At 43.7% G+C, this 18788-nt stretch overlaps 1 pseudogene; it reads left to right on the top strand.

Annotated features, from left to right (window-relative positions):
• The first annotated feature begins 3827 nt into the window (after positions 1-3827).
• Positions 3828-18788, top strand: part of LOC131723086 (histone H3-like) — a 34691-nt pseudogene continuing 19730 nt past the window's right edge.

Below are 18788 nucleotides of genomic sequence, written 5' to 3'. Positions count from 1 at the left end.
AAAGGTGGACACGGACAACATGCCCGACATGTCAACCTGTTCCTATCCAATTTTAAATAACTTTAGCATAACAGAGGCAGAAGTGTTAAAGGGACTAGGAGCTCTTAAAATAAACAAATCCCCTGGGCCAGATGTGATCTTCCCAATAGTACTCAAAGAAATGAAAGAAGTTATTTACAAACCACTAACCAAGATCATGCAACAGTCTCTTGACACAGGGGTTGTACCGACAGACTGGAAAATAGCAAACGTTATACCGATCCACAAAAAGGGAGACAAAACCGAACCAGGTAACTACAGACCAATAAGCCTGACTTCTATTATATGTAAACTTACGGAAACTATAATAAGATCCAAAATGGAAATTTACCTATATGGTAACAATATCCTGGGAGACAGTCGGCATGGTTTTAGGAAAGGGAGATCGTGTCTAACTAACCTACTTTACTTTTTTGAGGATGCAACATTGAAAATGGATAACTGCAAAGCATATGACATGGTCTATTTAGATTTCCAGAAAGCTTTTGACAAAGTCCTGCATAAAAGATTAATTCTCAAACTGAACGCAGTAGGGATTCAAGGAAATGCATTCACATGGATTAGGGAGTGGTTAACAGGTAGACAACAGAAAGTACTGATTAGAGGAGAAACCTCAAAATGGAGTGAGGTAACCAGTGGTGTACCACAGGGATCAGTATTAGGTCCTCTGTTATTCCTAATCTACATTAATGATTTAGATTCTGGTATAATAAGCAAACTCATTAAATTTGCAGACAACACAAAAATAGGAGGAGTGGCAAACACTGTTGAAGCAGCAAAGGTCATTCAAAATGATCTAGACAGCATTCAGAATTGGGCAGACACATGGCAAATGAAATTTAATAGAGAAAAGTGTAAAGTATTGCATGCGGGCAATAAAAATGTGCATTATAAATATCATATGGGAGATAGTGAAATTGAAGAAGGGAACTATGAAAAAGACCTAGGAGTTTATGTTGACTCAGAAATGTCTTCATCTAGACAATGTGGGGAAGCTATAAAAAAGCTAACAAGATGCTCGGATATATTGTGAGAAGTGTTGAATTTAAATCAAGGGAAGTAATGTTAAGACTCTGCAATGCATTAGTAAGACCTCACCTAGAATATTGTGTTCAGTTCTGGTCACCTCGTTAAAAAAGGATATTGCTGCTCTAGAAAGAGTGCAAAGAAGAGCAACCAGAATTATCCCGGGTTTAAAAGGCATGTCATATGCAGACAGGCTAAAAGAATTGAATCTATTCAGTCTTGAACAAAGAAGACTATGCGGCGATCTGATTCAAACATTCAAAATCCTAAAAGGTATAGACAATGTAAACCCAGGGGATTTCTTTGACCTGAAAAAAGAAACAAGGACCAGGGGTCACAAATGGAGATTAGATAAAGGGGCATTCAGAACAGAAAATAGGGGGCACTTTTTTACACAGAGAATTGTGAGGGTCTGGAACCAACTCCCCAGTAATGTTGTTGAAGCTGACACCCTGGGATCCTTCAAGAAGCTGCTTGATGAGATTCTGGGATCAATAAGCTACTAACAACCAAACGAGCAAGATGGGCTGAATGGCCTCCTCTCATTTGTAAACTTTCTTTTGTTCTTATGTTCTTATGTGATGTAATGAGCCTGAGAGACAAAATGAAATTAGCACCTGGGACCCGACTCCTGCCAAGTGACACTAGACTGAAGTTGTACTCAGGCGAACTGATGAAGTCTCTGGGAATCTTCAGGACAGAGTGTATAATACGTGGACCTACACACAAGCTTGAGTTTGAAATTGTGGAAGCCAGTCAGAAACCTCTGTTGTCCGGCTCAACATGTGAGCGCCTGGGTCTGATTCAATTCTCCATCCCTGCCGAGCTCCACAAGGTGGACCATCACTTGAGGGAGTCCTTGACGAAGCAGCTGCTAACAAAGGCGTACAATGATGTGTTTAATGGGCCAGTAGAATGTGTACCAGGAGAGGTTCATTTTGACCTTGACCCAAATGTCTTTCCAGTTCAATGTGCACCACGCAATGTGCCAGTTGCCATCAAGCCAGCAGTAAAGGCTCAGCTAGACAAACATGAAGCAGATGGACATATCGCACCAGTGACTGAACCAACTGATTGGATAAGCAACATGGTAATTGTGACGAAGTCTGAAAAGCTGAGGATTTGCATAGATCCAAAGTTTCTGAACCAAGCACTGAGGAGATCTCACTACATCATGCCAACACTTGAGGATGTCTTGTACAAACTACCTAAAGCACGGGTGTTCATGCTTGTTGATGCACGTGATGAATTTTTGCAGTGTAAATTAGTTGACAAGAGCAGCTATATGACAACTTTCTGGACCCCCTGGGGCCGGAAGAGGTGGCTCAGACTGCCTTTTGGAGTTTCTGTAGCACCAGAGGTTTATCAACGTAAACAACATGAGCTCCTAGCTGGGCTCTGTGGAATTGAGCCGATAGCTGATGACATCCTTGTGGTTGGCTGTGGGGATACAGATGAGGAAGCAGAGCGCGATCATGACAGCAAACTGTTGGCACTGATGGATCGCTGCAGGCAAGTAAAACTGAGGCTTAGTTTGAAGAAACTGCAAATAAAGGTTAAAGAGGTTCGCTTCCATGGCCACATTCTGTCCTCCGAGGGTCTGAAAGCTGACCCTGAGAAGATCAGAGCCATACGGGAGATGCCACAGCCGACGGATGTGAAATCGGTTCAGCGCTTCATTGGGTTTGTCACCTACCTGGCAAAATTCATGCCACGCCTATCAGAGATTTGTGAGCCCTTAAGAAGGCTTCTGGACAAGGATGCAGTTTGGCACTGGCTTCCGAAGCACGACAGTGCAGTGCAGGACATCAAACGCTTGGTCACAGCTACGCCTGTGCTGCAGTATTATTAGTGTTACAAAACCTGTCACTATTCAGAGTGATTCAAGCAAAAGTGGGCCTGGATGCTGCCTACTACAAGAAGACCAGCCTGTTGCATTTGCAACTAGGGCGCTGACCCCGACTGAGCAAGGCTATGCTCAGATTGAAAAGGAATGTCTGAGCATAGCGTTTGCCTGCCAGCGCTTCCATCACTATCTCTATGGCCACGACATGATCACTGCAGAAACTGACCATAAGCCATTGATATCTATTTTCAAGAAGCCTCTCCTGAGCGCACCCAAGCGCCTTCAAAGCATGCTGTTCACATTACAGAACTACAGCCTCAATGTTTTCTATAAACCTGGCCCTGAGATGTACATCAGTGACACACTGATGGCATGTCCAATGCTGAGCAGGAGCGACACACAGTTTGCAGTGTGCAGCAGGAGCAGTATGACATAGCGCAGATTAACCAAGCTGGCTATTTAAATATCACGGGCCAGTGGTTGCTCCAGATAAGACAGCATACAGAGATTGCAAGCGCTAAAGTCGGCAGTCTTGGCTGGTTGGCCAGACTTAAAGGAAGATGTGTCACTCCTTGTGAGAGAATACTGGACATTTAGGGATGAAATAAGCATTCAGAATGGCATACTGTACAAAGGGCCGAGGGTTATCATTCCAAAATCATTAAGACCAGAGATGCTGACACGCATACACTCAAGCCACATTGGTGGGGAAGCATGCTACAGGCAGGCACGCAATACCCTGTACTGGCCCAACATGCAAAATGAGATCAAAGACTTTGTCAACCGTTGTTCAACTTGCAGTGAATATGCACAGCTGCAGCTGAAAGAAACCATGATGTCTCATGTGCTGCCTACACGGCCTTGGCAAAGTGTAAGCATGGACCTATTCAACTATGCAGGGCAAGTGTTTCTACTAATGGTTGACCATTACTGTGACTTCTGGGAGATTGAGCTGCTCCCGGACTTGTCTGCTGAAGCCACAATCAAGCGTTGCAAGGTACAGTTTGCACGACATGGCCAACCGGACAGAGTGATCTCGGACAATGGACCCCAATTTGCATGTGAGCAATTCAGACGATTTGCAACTGAATGGGAGTTTGAGCATCTTACCTCTTCGCCACGGCACCCGCAAGCTAATGGAAAAGCTGAATCCGCTTTCAAAATAGTGAAGAATCTGTGCAAGAAAGCTAAGCATGAGGGCAAAGACCCATAGAAAGCCATCCTATATTGGAGGAACACGCCAACTGAGGGCATGGAGAGTAGTCCAGCACAGCGCCTGATGTCAAGGAGGCTGAAGACTTCTTTGCCAGTAGCCAACAAGCTACTTGAACCCTGATCTCCAAAATTGAAATATGATGTGTCTGCCAAAGACTTACCCGAACTGAACATCGGTGAGCCGATCCATATGAAGCCACTCCCTGGGGATAGGACTGGCCGCTGGAGGCTGGGTACCTGTGTACAGAGGGTTGCGCCTCGCTCTTATCTTGTGGATGTAGAGGGTAGCCTTTACCACTGTAATCGCGTGGATCTGCGAGTGGCAGAACAACCAGCTGCACAAGGCTATGGACTGCCTGCACACGACCCAGCGGAGGTGCTCCCAAACCCCAGTATTGCTAGACCAAGTAAGGAAAGGGGAGAGTGTGCAGCTGTTGTTCCAGAGAGCTACGAGGATGAGAACTTCAAGGAAGTTAGCACACCGGTTGGTTTTTCAGGGCCAAGCACACCAACCAGAGGAGAGTGCAGCACTACATCTGGAGTGAAACAGCTCCTTGCAGACAAGATCCCTGTCTTCTCTCACAGTGGAAGACAGTTAAGAATACCAGACAGACTCAATTTGTGACTGATCTAACAGCAAAATAATAGGTTACCTGTTTAGGACTTTACAGGAGGGTTCAGTTCAAGTTTGTTTGTGTTTTTCTCTCCTTTCTTTTCCTTTTCTACTCAGAAAGGCATGTTTTAAAAAAAAGTGTTTATGAATACTACTAATAGTAATCAAACCAAGTGTTATGTAATCGATTGGTCAATTCACTCTCCTGCTTGGGTCTCACTTATAGGGCAATTAAGGAAACTGGACCTATATATATATAAAAAGGGAGATGTTGTAGAGTTATTATGTAAACTACGCCACCTTGTGGCTCATTGTTATACCACATTATGCTATGCATGCTAGTTACCGTTTTACCTTTGGCCTGTGCGTTGTCACGGGGTTCAACATGGTTCTATACACAAACAGCTTGTCGTGTCTTTATTACAACACATGAAACAACTCCCTCATGGAAATGCAGCTCTGTCCTCAGATGGGATGCGGAGCGGCTGTTGCCGAGGTGGTTCCGATGTTGGAAACGCGGGTTTCTCTTGGATTGATCAGGGAGGGCTGGACGGGTTTCTTTATCAAGCACTCCCGAGAGGATTGTGGGATGTGTTGCTGTTTAATATAACGTTATAACTATATTAATAACATATGCGTACAGACACCTTACAGTACGCTGCTGAAGAATAAGAATCACACGAAGCTGAAAAATGTATAAAGAGATATTTTAAAAAAAACATGTCTATATATGTTCGTTGCTGAGAGGGCAGATTCACATCCCAGCACTTTGGTATCTCTGGGCTTGAAACGGTGTTCCATAAGTGTAACACCAATTATTATTATTATTATTATTATTATTATTATTATTATTATTATTATTATTATTATTATTATTATTATTATTATATTATTTAGTTTTATTTATCAGAAATATAAAAACATATTATTATTTCTATTATATGTGTGTGTGTATTTGTGTGTGTGTGACCAATAAAAACACAGAAATGGTGGAAATGGTTGTATTATTGGCTGATCGCCCAAAAACACCAAAAATAACGTCTGATAGCTGGTGGAGCAGGGAGTAGGGAGCAGGGAGGATGGAGGAGGGAGCAGGGAGTAGGGAGAAAGCAGGATGGAGGAGGGAGCAGGGAGTAGGGAGAAGGCAGGATGGAGGAGGGAGCAGGGAGTAGGGAGCAGGGAGAATGCAGTAGGGAGGAGGCAGGAGGGTGGAGGGAGCAGGGTGGATGGAGCAGGGAGGATGGAGGAGGCAGCAGGGAGTAGGGAGCAGGCAGAATGGAGGCGGGAGAATGGAGGATGGAGGATGCAGTTGGGAGGAGGCAGGAGGGTGGAGGGAGCAGGGTGGAGGGAGCAGGGAGGTTGGAGGAGGGAGCAGGAATAAGGGAGCAGGGAGGATGCAGATGGGAGCAGGGAGGAGGGAACAGGGTGGAGGGAGCAGGGAGGATGGAGGCGGGAGAATGGAGGATGGAGGATGCAGTTGGGAGGAGGCAGGAGGGTGGAGGGAGCAGGGTGGAGGGAGCAGGGAGGTTGGAGGAGGGAGCAGGAATAAGGGAGCAGGGAGGATGCAGATGGGAGCAGGGAGGAGGGAACAGGGTGGAGGGAGCAGGGAGGATGGAGGAGGGAGCAGGCAGCATGGAGAAGGGAGTAGGGAGGATGCAGGTGGGAGCAGGGTGGAGGCAGGAGGGTGGAGGGAGCAGGGAGGATGGAGGGAGAATGGAATAGGGAGCAGGGAGGATGCAGGTGGGAGCAGGGTGGAGTCAGGAGGGTGGAAGGAGCAGGGAGGATGGAGGAGGGAGCAGGGAGTAGGGAGCAGCGAGGATGCAGGTGGGAGCAAGGAGGAGGGAGCAGCTTGGAAGGAGGATGGAGCATACAAGAGGGAGAAGGAAGCATAGAGGAGGGAGCAGGGAGCAGGGAGTAGGGAGCAGGGAACAGGGACTGATGAAAAAGGGAGGAGGGAGTGACTTGAGGACGGCGCAGACAATGACTGTTGTATGTTTCAATTCTATTTCTCTCTCTTTTTTCTGCCCAGTGAATGAAGTTGCAGTTTACAGTCTGCAGGCTCCAGAGCCAAGGAACAGAGCTGAGTTTTTAAAATGTAAGTCTGTTTTCACTGAAACATTTGATTGAAAGATGTGTCACTCCATTGTGAGCAGAGGTAACACTACAGAACAGGGAGGGGTGGAGCTTGAGGGCAGCAATTATTATTATTTATTAGTAATTGTGAAGCCATTAATCTACACTCCTCTCCAACAAGTGTTGGTTCAGATGAATACATGCAGAATGACTGGGAGAGAGGCATTTGTTGCCTGTTTTTCCACTCAGACCTTTCTCTCCCGAAATATCTCGTTAACCCTGAATAGATAATCATCCCATCTTTTAATACATGTACAATGCATGTGAAACCAGTTGTGGCGTAAAATGAACAGCTATCCCTCCCAGTCATCCTGTGCTGGTAGTAAATGTATATTGCAGTATCACTGCACTTGTGGGATGGATTGCTCATTAAAATATTAGACAGATATTTGAAGAGTGGAAGATATTCTATTGAAGATATTTAGTAAGCAAGGGGTCTGAGTGGGTAAAATGGCAACACATACCCTGTAGGAACATTAAGTGAACTGTAATTGTATGCAGAGCTGCATTTGATTGGTTCCAATTGAAGAAGTTTGATAAGATCGAGGAATTATAATGAATAAAACAATCAAACAGCAAGAGGGCTTAATTAATAGCAGCAGCAGTTTATTGAAGACAGAAAAATAAAATGAGAGAACTTATCCAAAGTGAGAAATAAATCTCAAGTAAGAATTATAGATCAAATCTATTGATTATCAATCTTAATTATTACAGTCTAAATATACTTGTCTATAAAAAAAAGCAGAGAGGAGGGAGCAGGGAGCCTGGAGGAGGGAGCAGGGAGGAAGGAGCATAAAGGAGGGAGCATAGAGAATGGAGCAGGGAAAAGGGAGGAGAGAGGATGCAGCAGGGTGCATGCAGGAGAGAGGATGGAGCATAAAGAAGAGAACAGGGAGGAGGAAGGAGGGAGCCTACAGGAGGGAGCAGGGAGGAGGGAGCATAAAAGGAGTAGGGAAAAGGAAGAAGGGAACATGGAGGAAGGAGTAGGGAGGAGTGAGCATATAGGAGGGAGGAGGGAGCATACAGGAGGGAGTAGGGAGCAGAGAGGAGGGAGCAAGGAGTAGGGAGCATTCAGGAAGGAGCAAGGAGTAGGGAGCATAAAGGAGGGAAGAGGGAACAGGGAGCATACAGGAGGGAGGAGGGACCAGGAAGTAGGGAGCATATAGGAGGGATCAGGGTGGAGGTAGGATGGAATAGAAAGCATACAGGAGGGGGCATGGAGGAGGGAGCATAAAGGAGGGAGCATACAGGAGGAAGTAGGGAGGAAGGAGGAGGGACCAAACAGGAGGAAGCAGGGAGTAGGGAGCATACAGGAGGGAGGAGGGACCAGGGAGTAGGGAGCATACAGGAGGGAGCAGGGTGGAGAGAGGATGGAGTAGGGAGCATACAGGAGGGAGCATCGAGGAGGGAGCATAAAGGATGGAGTAGGGAGCATGAAGGAGGAGTCAGGCAGGAATGGGGCATAGAGAATGGAGCAGGGAAAAGGGAGAAGAAGATGCAGCAGGGTCCATGCAGGAGAGGGGAGGGAGCATAAAGAAGGTAACAGGGAGGAGGGAGCATGTAAGAGGGAGTAGGGACCAGGGAGGAGGGAGCATGGAGGATGGAGGAGGGATGAGGGATCATACAGGAGGGAGTAGGGAGGCAGGAGCAGGGAGGATTGAGCATAGACAGAGGAGGCAGCATGGAGGAGGGAGCAGGGAGGAGGGAGCAGAAAGGAGGGAGCAGAGAGGAGAGAGTAGGGAGGAGGGAGCAGAGAGGAGAGAGCAGGGAGGAGGGAGCAACAGGACAGCGGAGGGAGCATAGAGGATGGAGGAGGCAGCAGGAAGGAGGGAGCAGTAGGGAGCATAGAGCATACAGGAGGAAGTATGCCTAAAAGAATTGAATCTATTCAGTCTTGAACAAAGAAGACTTTGTGGCGATATGATTCAAACATTCAAAATCCTAAAAGGTATAGACAATGTCAACCCAGGTGACTTCTTTGACCTGAAAAAAGAAACAAGGACCAGGGGTCACAAATGGAGATTAGATAAAGGGGCATTCAGAAACAGAAAATAGGAGGCACTTTTTTACACAGAGAATTGTGAGGGTCTGGAACCAACTCCCCAGTAATGTTGTTGAAGCTGACACCCTGGGATCCTTCAAGAAGCTGCTTGATGAGATTCTGGGATCAATAAGCTACTAACAACCAAACGAGCAAAGATGGGACAAATGGCCTCCTCTCGTTTGGCAACTTTCTCATGTTCTTATGTATTTAACACAATAATAGTTTTATCAAATTATAGTGGAATAGTTGTATGCTTGTGTCTTAGGAAATATCAGTTTACAAAAGCTCGCTTATTTTGCAGACTCCATGTTCACAAGTATGCGGAAGCCCCTTTGGCAGTCAGCATGCTCTGACATCATAAGTCACATGACCGGAACCTGCGTGACGTCGAGTTATTTTGCTTAAACATCAATAATAACCGGACAAAGAAGAAGAAGGCACAAAAAGGACATAAAATACAAAAAAATGATGTAGCCTATCATTGTGATAAGTTGAAATATTGAATTACCTTGACAAGATGTTCCGGGTCGTACCGGCTGACTTTTATGGAGTGTAAAAAAAAAAAAAAATCGTTAATATCTTTTTTTTCCAGATTTAACTTAAATATTGTATTTCTTCCCCAGATTTATAAATGTTGTTAAAATATATATATTTTTTAAACTGTGTACAATCAGATATAATTGAAATCTCGTTACACAGGAGGGCGGCACGGTGGTGTGGTTAGTGCTGCTGCCTCACAGCGCCAGGGTCCTGGGTTCGAATCTGGCCTAGGGTACTGTCTGTGTGGAGTTTGCATGTTCTCCCCGTGTTCACATGGGTTTTCTCCATCCAGGTTGTAGTCTCGCCTGGCGCCCTGTGTATGCCAGGTTAGGCTCCGGCTCACTGTGACCCTGCAAAGGAGTAAGCGGTTAATTATAATGGATGGATGGATAGTTACACGGTTTAACATTTAGCTAAATATTTAACTAAATCTTAGATCTCCTAACTAGATTTAACATTTAGCTAAATATTTAACTAAATCTTAAATCTCTTAACTAGATTTAACATTTAGCTAAATATTTAACGGCCAGCTAAATCTGGAGTTCATATGCAAATGCGCCCCGCCCGCTTTGTGACGTCATCATTCTTCGGACGGGCGGGTGAATCTCCACGGACTCGGTCAGGTTCACGTTCAGAAAGACATCCTGGCGGATTCCAGTATCTCACCTGCAATCATCGAGCGCGCAGCTGCTGCTGCTGTAAGAGCCGCTCTACAGGCTGGAACAGCCAGCGCTGCTCAACCACCACAAACTGAGGGACGTGGAAGGATATCATCCATTGAGCTACGACAATCGCATTCGGGAAGTTTAGTTTTGGGTTTTTTTAAACATAATTTCATAATAGGACTTACAGTTTGCTATAGTCTATAGCTCTAACACTGGTCCGAAGTTATTTCAGATTGAATGAGTGTCGTGATTTAATAAATGTAGTGGAAAAGGTGGGCACGATATGTAATAAAGGTCAGTCTTGGGTCCTCTCCTGTTCTCTCTGTACACCCACTCCCTGGGCCCCGTCATCGCATCCTATGGTTTCTCATACCATTTCTATGCTGATGATGCCCAGATTTTCCTTTCCTTCACCAGCTCTGACTCCACCATCCCCTCCCTTATCTCTACCTGTCTGTCTGCTATCTCCTCCTGAATGCACTCGCATCACCTCATAATCAACCTCTCTAAATCTGACCTCCTTTTCTTTCCCTCCTCCTCCCCCTCCTCTGATCTCTCTATCTCTGTTCCTCTGGAATCTACCACACTCTCTCCCTCCTCCTCAGCTAAGAAACTCGGAGTCACCCTGGACCCCTGCCTCTCTTATTCCCAGCACATCTCCACTCTGGCACGCACTTGCCGATTCTTCCTGAGCAACATACAAAGAATCTGACCCTTTCTCACCAACTACGCCACCCAACTCCTGGTCCAGGCCTTGGTACTCTCCCGCCTAGACTACTGCAACTCCCTCCTGGCTGGTCTCCCTGTGTCTGCCAGCCGTCCGCTCCAGCTTATCCAGATCTCTGCTGCTCGCCTGGTGTTCTCTCTGCCTTGCTTCGCCCACGCTACTGCACTACTCCGCTCGCTCCACTGGCTCCCAATCACCGCACGCATCCAGTTCAAGACTCTTGTACTAGCCTACAGATGCCTTGACCAGACTGCACCCAGCTACCTCCAGACCCTCATCTCTCCCTACACCCCCACTCGACCTCTCCGCTCCGCCTGCACTAGAAGACTGGCTCTACCTCTGCTACGCTCCCCTGCCTCCAGAGCCCGCTCCTTCTCCACCCTTGCTCCGCAGTGGTGGAATGACCTTCCTACAGATGTCAGGACTGCCCAGTCCCTGACCACATTCCGACGCCTCCTTAAGACTCACCTCTTCAGACAGCACCTACAGAACTCCTCTTTTTTCCCTCTGGACACTTTATGACTCTTCCTTAAATGCGCTTTACCTGCTCTGTATCTGGCCCCTATTTTACTGCATCTAATCCTGTACTTTAGAGTACTGTAATCTGCCAAGTGTTATTTAATCTGTAGTATTTTGTATTTTCTTATATCCTGATGTAACTATCACTGACACTGTTATCTGCTCCGTTATTGAATCGTATTTTGTCATACTTGTACTTGCTAGAACCAAAGTCATTGTATTTATCTTGCTCTTAATTGTATTAGTACTTGTACTGTGATTCTTGAAATGTATTTTTGTTTATGACTGTAAGTCGCCCTGGATAAGGGCGTCTGCTAAGAAATAAATAATAATAATAATAACTGAGCATGGGAGCTGCAGCATGCTGTCAGATCAGGAGTCACTAACACTGAACATAGGAGCTGCAGCATGCTGTCAGATCAGGACTCCACTAACACGAGCATGGGAGCTGCAGCATGCTGTCAGTTTAGGAGTCACTAACACTGAGCATGGGAGCTGCAGCATGCTGTCAGATCAGGAGTGACTAACACTGATCATGGGAGCTGCAGCATGCTGTCAAATCAGGACTTTACTAACATTGAGCATGGATGCTGCAGCATGCTGTCAGATCAGGACTTCACTAACACTAAGCATGGGAGCTGCAATATGCTGTCAGATCAGGAGTCGCTAACACTGAGCATGGGAGCTGCAACATGCTGTCAGATCAGAAGTTACTAACATTGAACATGGGAGCTGCAGCATGCTGTCAGATCATGACTCCACTAACACGAGCATGGGAGCTGCAGCATGCTGTCAGATCAGGACTCCACTAACATTGAGCATGGGAGCTGCAGCATGCTGTTTGCAATATTACAAGTGGACACAATTAAAGGTGCGGTCACCAATTCCACACAAATATTCAGCCAGCCTTGTATTGCCGAGGCCTTGATGCTCCAATTTCAATTTTTCTTCTTGTTGGTCTTGCCTTGCTGTGAGCAGTGCTGAAATAAAACTCCTATATTGCACTAATGCAGTACTTTGTCACACACTACAAGCAGACCACTACTAGTCTAGCACATGCTTAAACCATGCAAACCTCTCTCACACTCTCCCTCCTTGCCGCTACGCACCTCTATGACATTGATGCCCTTTGCTACTTTTTAAGTGCCACATACTTTAGAGTTAATTCAACACCCTGTGATGGGTTACAGAATTGCTGACTTTTTGCCCCTTGAAATGTATTTGCTTATGATTGTAAGTCACCCTGGATAAGGGCGTCTGCTAAGAAATAAATAATAATAATAATAATAATAATAAACCTGACAACCCTAACCTTTGTAACTATACATTGAAATAATAAGATTCATTGCTTTTACTGTAAACTGTGTGTGTTTGGTAATGTGTCACTCACCTGTGTCTCTGTATGTGTGTGTCTCATTGTTATGCTTGTGTGTGTCTATGTGCATGTACTGTACCTGCATTTTATACCAGGATTTGGACCCCTTCTACCATATATCAGAACTCCAGTACAGTATGGCTAACCAGAACTTTGCTTATTCATTTTAGTGCACAGGGACAGAGAACCCAGACCCCTAGAGGTGAAAGTCAGGAATTAGAAGCTAATGAATTAGCACACTGTCTGTCTGTATCTGTGCCACCTAGCCCCCCAGTTTTGAACCCACTCCTCCAGAGAAAAGTGAAACGCAGCAATGAGAGGCGAGTGAATTACTCCACTGTAGGACTTTCACTAGGAGCACTAACAGGAGCCATGACTGAGACAAAAGAAGCTAATCTGTGTTATCAAAATGTCTCATTTTTACATTCTAATGGGTGCTTTAATATGAGCAACAGCAGGGAAAGGGCGCTCCACAGATATGCAAGTATATTATGCATGAGAGTTTCTGTGTGGCAAAAATAAACTCAAGTTTCAGATCAAGAGAGCTGGTTAAATGATGGGTAACTTTACATGTGCAATGCAGGCCCTTCAAGTTGCGTTTGTGATAATTTATTTGAACTCCATCATTATCAAGAAATATGTCTTCCTTAAGTTTCGTTATTACTGTGCATTTTGTTTCGAATAGTTTGCAGTCACGTGCACAATCTATTTCCTTGTCAATATGGCTTTATAAAAGGTTTGATTCTTCAAAAAAATAATTAATCTTCTTCAAATAAAGTCAAACAAAAATAGTTTATTCAGGAATCAAAATGCAAACAGGAACAAAGCAAATCAAATGTGATCCATCATTGATCTCACACACAGGCCTCAGCTGATGGTTTTCTGAGCTGGCATCAGTGTAGATGTTTCTCAGCTGAGTTTTCATGGCATCAGAGATGTTGGGTTTTTTTCTGAGCTGGCATTGGCACAGAGATGCTAGTTTCTGAGCTGCATCAGTGTAGATGTTAGTTTGTGGAATGAGCTGCTCCCAGAAATTACATCGAACAGCACAGATATAGAACTATCTTACGTAATTTACATGAACAAATGTGGTCTTATTTCCCTAGCGTGATGCATGGTGTGAGACACAGCACATTAAAAGTAAACATCTGAGTTTCTTCTTCTCTTTACCAATGTCAGCAGAAACCCAGATAACAAGAAGTTACATTTAATTTAGTTACATGATATGAGTGTTGCTCAATTCTCACAGGCAGCAAAGCATTCCGTGACACTTAACTGAAAGTTATATCATGTCGCTTTCAACAAAAGTAAGTGGTTTTAAAACTAGTTTTAACTGATTTGATTATCGTTTGTACATAGGCCTTTAATGGTGCACACAGCTTTCTACACTGGCACTTACCTACAGACACACAGCTTTCTACACTGGCACTTACCTACAGACACACAGCTTTCTACACTGGCACTTACCTACAGACACACAGCTTTCTACACTGGCACTTACCTACAGACACACAGCTTTCTACACTGGCACTCACCTACAGACACACACCTTTCTACACTGGCACTTACCTAGAGACACACAGCTTTCTACACTGGCACTTACCTACAGACACACAGCTTTCTACACTGGCACTTACCTCCAGACACACAGCTTTCTACACTGGCATTCACCTACAGACACACAGCTTTCTACACTGGCATTTACCTTATTAAAAGGAAAACCAATCAGTTAAGTAAACATCTATTTGATTACCACAAAACTTTGCCCTGGATAAAGGCGTCTGCTAAATAAACAAATAATAACCACAAAACTAAAAAGAACATGGATGACCTCCTCTCTACAGGAGATTTAAAATGAATATATGAAAGATGATGCTTTTACCTATCAGATGTAATACTACATGATATTTATAATGTATGGCGATGCTCTGTTATTATTTTTTTCACACAGGGTTTCATATTTTACTACCTAACCCACAACTATTACCAACATAAACTACCACAGCTATAAAGACATTAGGATCCATACTGGACCTTTGAGCTCACCCGAAGATACCCTGGAACTCTTATGTCTGACAGAAGGCGGCCCAGACTAACAGGGATACCTCAGGGCTCTGAACATGATCCCAGGTAAGTGGAATATTGAACTGGTAAGTTTAGTGGCGTCCTTCGGATGAGAAGTAAACCGAGGTCCTATTGGAAGTGACTCTGCAGCAGCAGCAGTCGCATAGTTCAGCCACTAGGCTAGGGAAGTCGCTTTGGATAAAAGCGTCTGCTGAATGAATAATAATAATAATAATAATAATAATAATAATAATAATAATAATAATGAACTGGACTCTCTATTGATCTTTTCACATAACTGAATGTGGCTGACAGTACCACAAAGGAACGTGTGAGATGTGAGGAGTATGAAAATATGGTTTTCTGAGAAAGAGACAAACAGACAATCTTGCACGTATCTACATACATGCGAGAACAGAAACCACATGCATCTGACAGGTAAAAGCAGAACAAGTGCTCGTGTCGGGTTAAGCACAGCAAAAGTGAAAAACCATAGCCAAAGTTCTGCAACAAAGAGGGTTACAAAGAGTGCATGTGAAACTAGGGAGGACTGAGTAATGAAGCTAGTGGAAGACTGACAACAGACCAGAGCTGTACAATAAACAGCTGAGCCACTTCTTCCAGAGATTGAAATCCTATACTTTGTCTCACGCAGGATTGCCATGCTATATTATTGAAATGTATGTGTTCATGGAACTGTGTATATATTGGGTCTCATAATCAAACATTAAATTACTTTAGATTTAAAACCTATTGATTTAGATACTTTAATATATATACAGTAAGTTTGATATATGAATAAATTATACAGATTTTCTGTATGCGACAGATTGTATTTTCTAATGTCTACTTGAGGCCTGAAGGAAGGTTAAATATATAAGAACATAAGAAAGTTTACAAACGAGAGGAGGCCATTCAGCCCATCTTGCTCGTTTGGTTGTTAGTAGCTTATTGATCCCAGAATCTCATCAAGCAGCTTCTTGAAGGATCCCAGGGTGTCAGCTTCAACAACATTACTGGGGAGTTGGTTCCAGACCCTCACAATTCTCTGTGTGAAAAAGTGCCTCCTTTTTTCTGTTCTGAATGCCCCTTTATCTGATCTCCATTTGTGACCCCTGGTCCTTGTTTCTTTTTTCAGGTCAAAGAAGTCACCTGGGTTGATATTGTCTATACCTTTTAGGATTTTGAATGTTTGAATCAGATCGCCACGAAGTCTTCTTTGTTCAAGACTGAATAGATTCAATTCTTTTAGACTGTCTGCATACGACATGTCTTTTAAACCCGGGATAATCTGGTTGCTCTTCTTTGCACTCTTTCTAAAGCAGCAATATCCTTTTTGTAACGAGGTGACCAGAACGGAACACAATATTCTAGGTGAGGTCTTACTAATGCATTGTAAAGTTTTAACATTACTTCCCTTGATTTAAATTCAACACTTCTCACAATATATCCAAGCTTCTTGTTGGCCTTTTTTATATCTTCCCCACATTGTCTAGGTGAAGTCATTTCTGAGTCAACATAAACGCCTAGGTCTTTTTCATAGATTCCTTCTTCAATTTCTGTATCTCCCTTATGATATTTATAATGCACATTTTTATTGCCTCCGTGCAGTACCTTACACTTTTCCCTATTAAATGTCATTTACCATGTGTCTGCCCAGTTCTGAATGCTGTCTAGATCATTTTGAATGACCTTTGCTGCTGCAACAGTGTTTGCCACTCCTCCTATTTTTGTGTTGTTTGCAAATTTAACAAGTTTGCTTACTATACCAGAATCTAAATCATTAATGTAAATTTGGAATAGCAGAGGACCTAACACTGATCCCTGTGGTACACCACTGGTTACCTCGCTCCATTTTGAGATTTCTCCTCTAATCAGTACTTTCTGTTTTCTACATGTTAACCACTCCCTAATCCATGTGCATGCATTTCCTTGAATTCCTACTGTGTTCAGTTTGAGAATTAATCTTTTATGCGGGACAGTGTCAAAAGCTTTCTGGAAATCTAAATAACCTGTGTGTGAATGAACATTAGAACGTCATTTTTCTAACAATCCTTTTGATTCCCACTTTGCTTGTTTCCTTAGACATGCGTCATCTCTGCAGTCTATTGTGGAATTGCAGTCCTGGGCAAAATGGTGTAGCAGCAGAGACCCGATTTAAAATAAATACAAAAATAAATGTTTTAAAACAAGTAGACCCCCAGTTTAAGTAGAAATCATGTCATTTATTTCATATGAATAACTGTTTTGATTGATCATATTTTATGACAAGAATTAAGGCTAAAAAATAGTCTGTGTGATCCAGTGGTTAAAGAAAAGGGCTTGTAACCAAGAGGTCCCCAATTCAAATCCCACTTCAGCCATTGACTCATGGTGTGACCCTGAGCAAGTCACTCCTTGTGCTCCGTCTTTCGGGTGAGACGTAATTGTAAGTGACTCTGCAGCTGATGCATAGTTCACACACCCTAGTCTCTGTAAGTCGCCTTGGATAAAGGCGTCTGCTAAATAAACAAATAATAATAATAATAATAGGAGGGATTATATTTAAGAATGGTGGCCAATTAGTTTTTTTTCCTCCAAGTTAAGATATGTTTAATATTTAAGCCCCGAGCTGTGGCGCAGACGTTTTTTGAGCTGCATGCTGCTTTCCTGGGCACGGCCCCCAGCCAACCAGGACACCCCCATCAGGACAGCACTGGCCGAGCCTACATACTCAATTAGTTGCCTAGCAACGCATCTCCTGTTGCGCGTCCCAGCAACGTCCATGAAGGCACACATCCAGTTAAGAACCAGAGACAGGGTAATCCCTGTCACTGTACATAACAACATTCTCACTACTGTGGTGCATGTGGGGCTATATATAGATAGAACACAATGTGTTCCCTTATGATAAGCTAGCCAATATGGCTTATGCTTATGTAAAGTTCTAGATTGTGTATTGAAAACCTGGCGTTTGAAGTTTTCAATGGTGCCTCACTGCCCATTTTAAAAAGATGCCCCCCTTTCCTCAGGAACCTCTACACTGGCACTTACCAACAGACACACAGCTTTCTACACTGGCACTTACCTACAGACACACAGTTTTCTACACTGGCACTTACCTACAGACACACAGCTTTCTACACTGGCACTCACCTACAGAAACACAGCTTTCTACACTGGCATTTACCTTATTAAAAGGAAAACCAATCAGTTAAGTAAACATCTATTTGATTACCACAAAACTTTGCCCTGGATAAAGGCGTCTGCTAAATAAACAAATAATAACCACAAAACTAAAAAGAACATGGATGACCTCCTCTCTACAGGAGATTTAAAATGAATATATGAAAGATGATGCTTTTACCTATCAGATGTAGTACTACATGATATTTATAATGTATGGCGATGCTCTGTTATTATTTTTTTCACACACTGTTTCATATTTTACTACCAAACCCACAACTATTACCAACATAAACTACCACAGCTATAAAGACATTAGGATCCATACTGGACCTTTGAGCTCACCCGAAGATACCCTGGAACTCTTATGTCTGACAGAAGGCGGCCCAGACGAACAGGGATACCTCAGGGCTCTGAACATGATCCCAGGTAAGTGGAATATTGAACTGGTAAGTTTAGTGGCGTCCTTCGGATGAGAAGTAAACCAAGGTCCTATTGGAAGTGACTCTGCAGCAGCAGCAGTCGCATAGTTCAGCCACTAGGCTAGGGAAGTCGCTTTGGATAAAAGCGTCTGCTGAATGAATAATAATAATAATAATAATAATAATAATAATAATAATAATAATAATAATAATAATAATGAACTGGACTCTCTATTGAACTTTTCACATAACTGAATGTGGCTGACAGTACCATAAAGGAACGTGTGAGATGTGAGGAGTATGAAAATATGGTTTTCTGAGAAAGAGACAAACAGACAATCTTGCACGTATCTACATACATGCGAGAACAGAAACCACATGCATCTGACAGGTAA

This window comes from Acipenser ruthenus, chromosome 53 (assembly GCF_902713425.1).
Source record: "Acipenser ruthenus chromosome 53, fAciRut3.2 maternal haplotype, whole genome shotgun sequence".
NCBI classification, from domain to species: domain Eukaryota; kingdom Metazoa; phylum Chordata; class Actinopteri; order Acipenseriformes; family Acipenseridae; genus Acipenser; species Acipenser ruthenus.
This window is presented reverse-complemented; position numbering and strand designations above follow the sequence as displayed.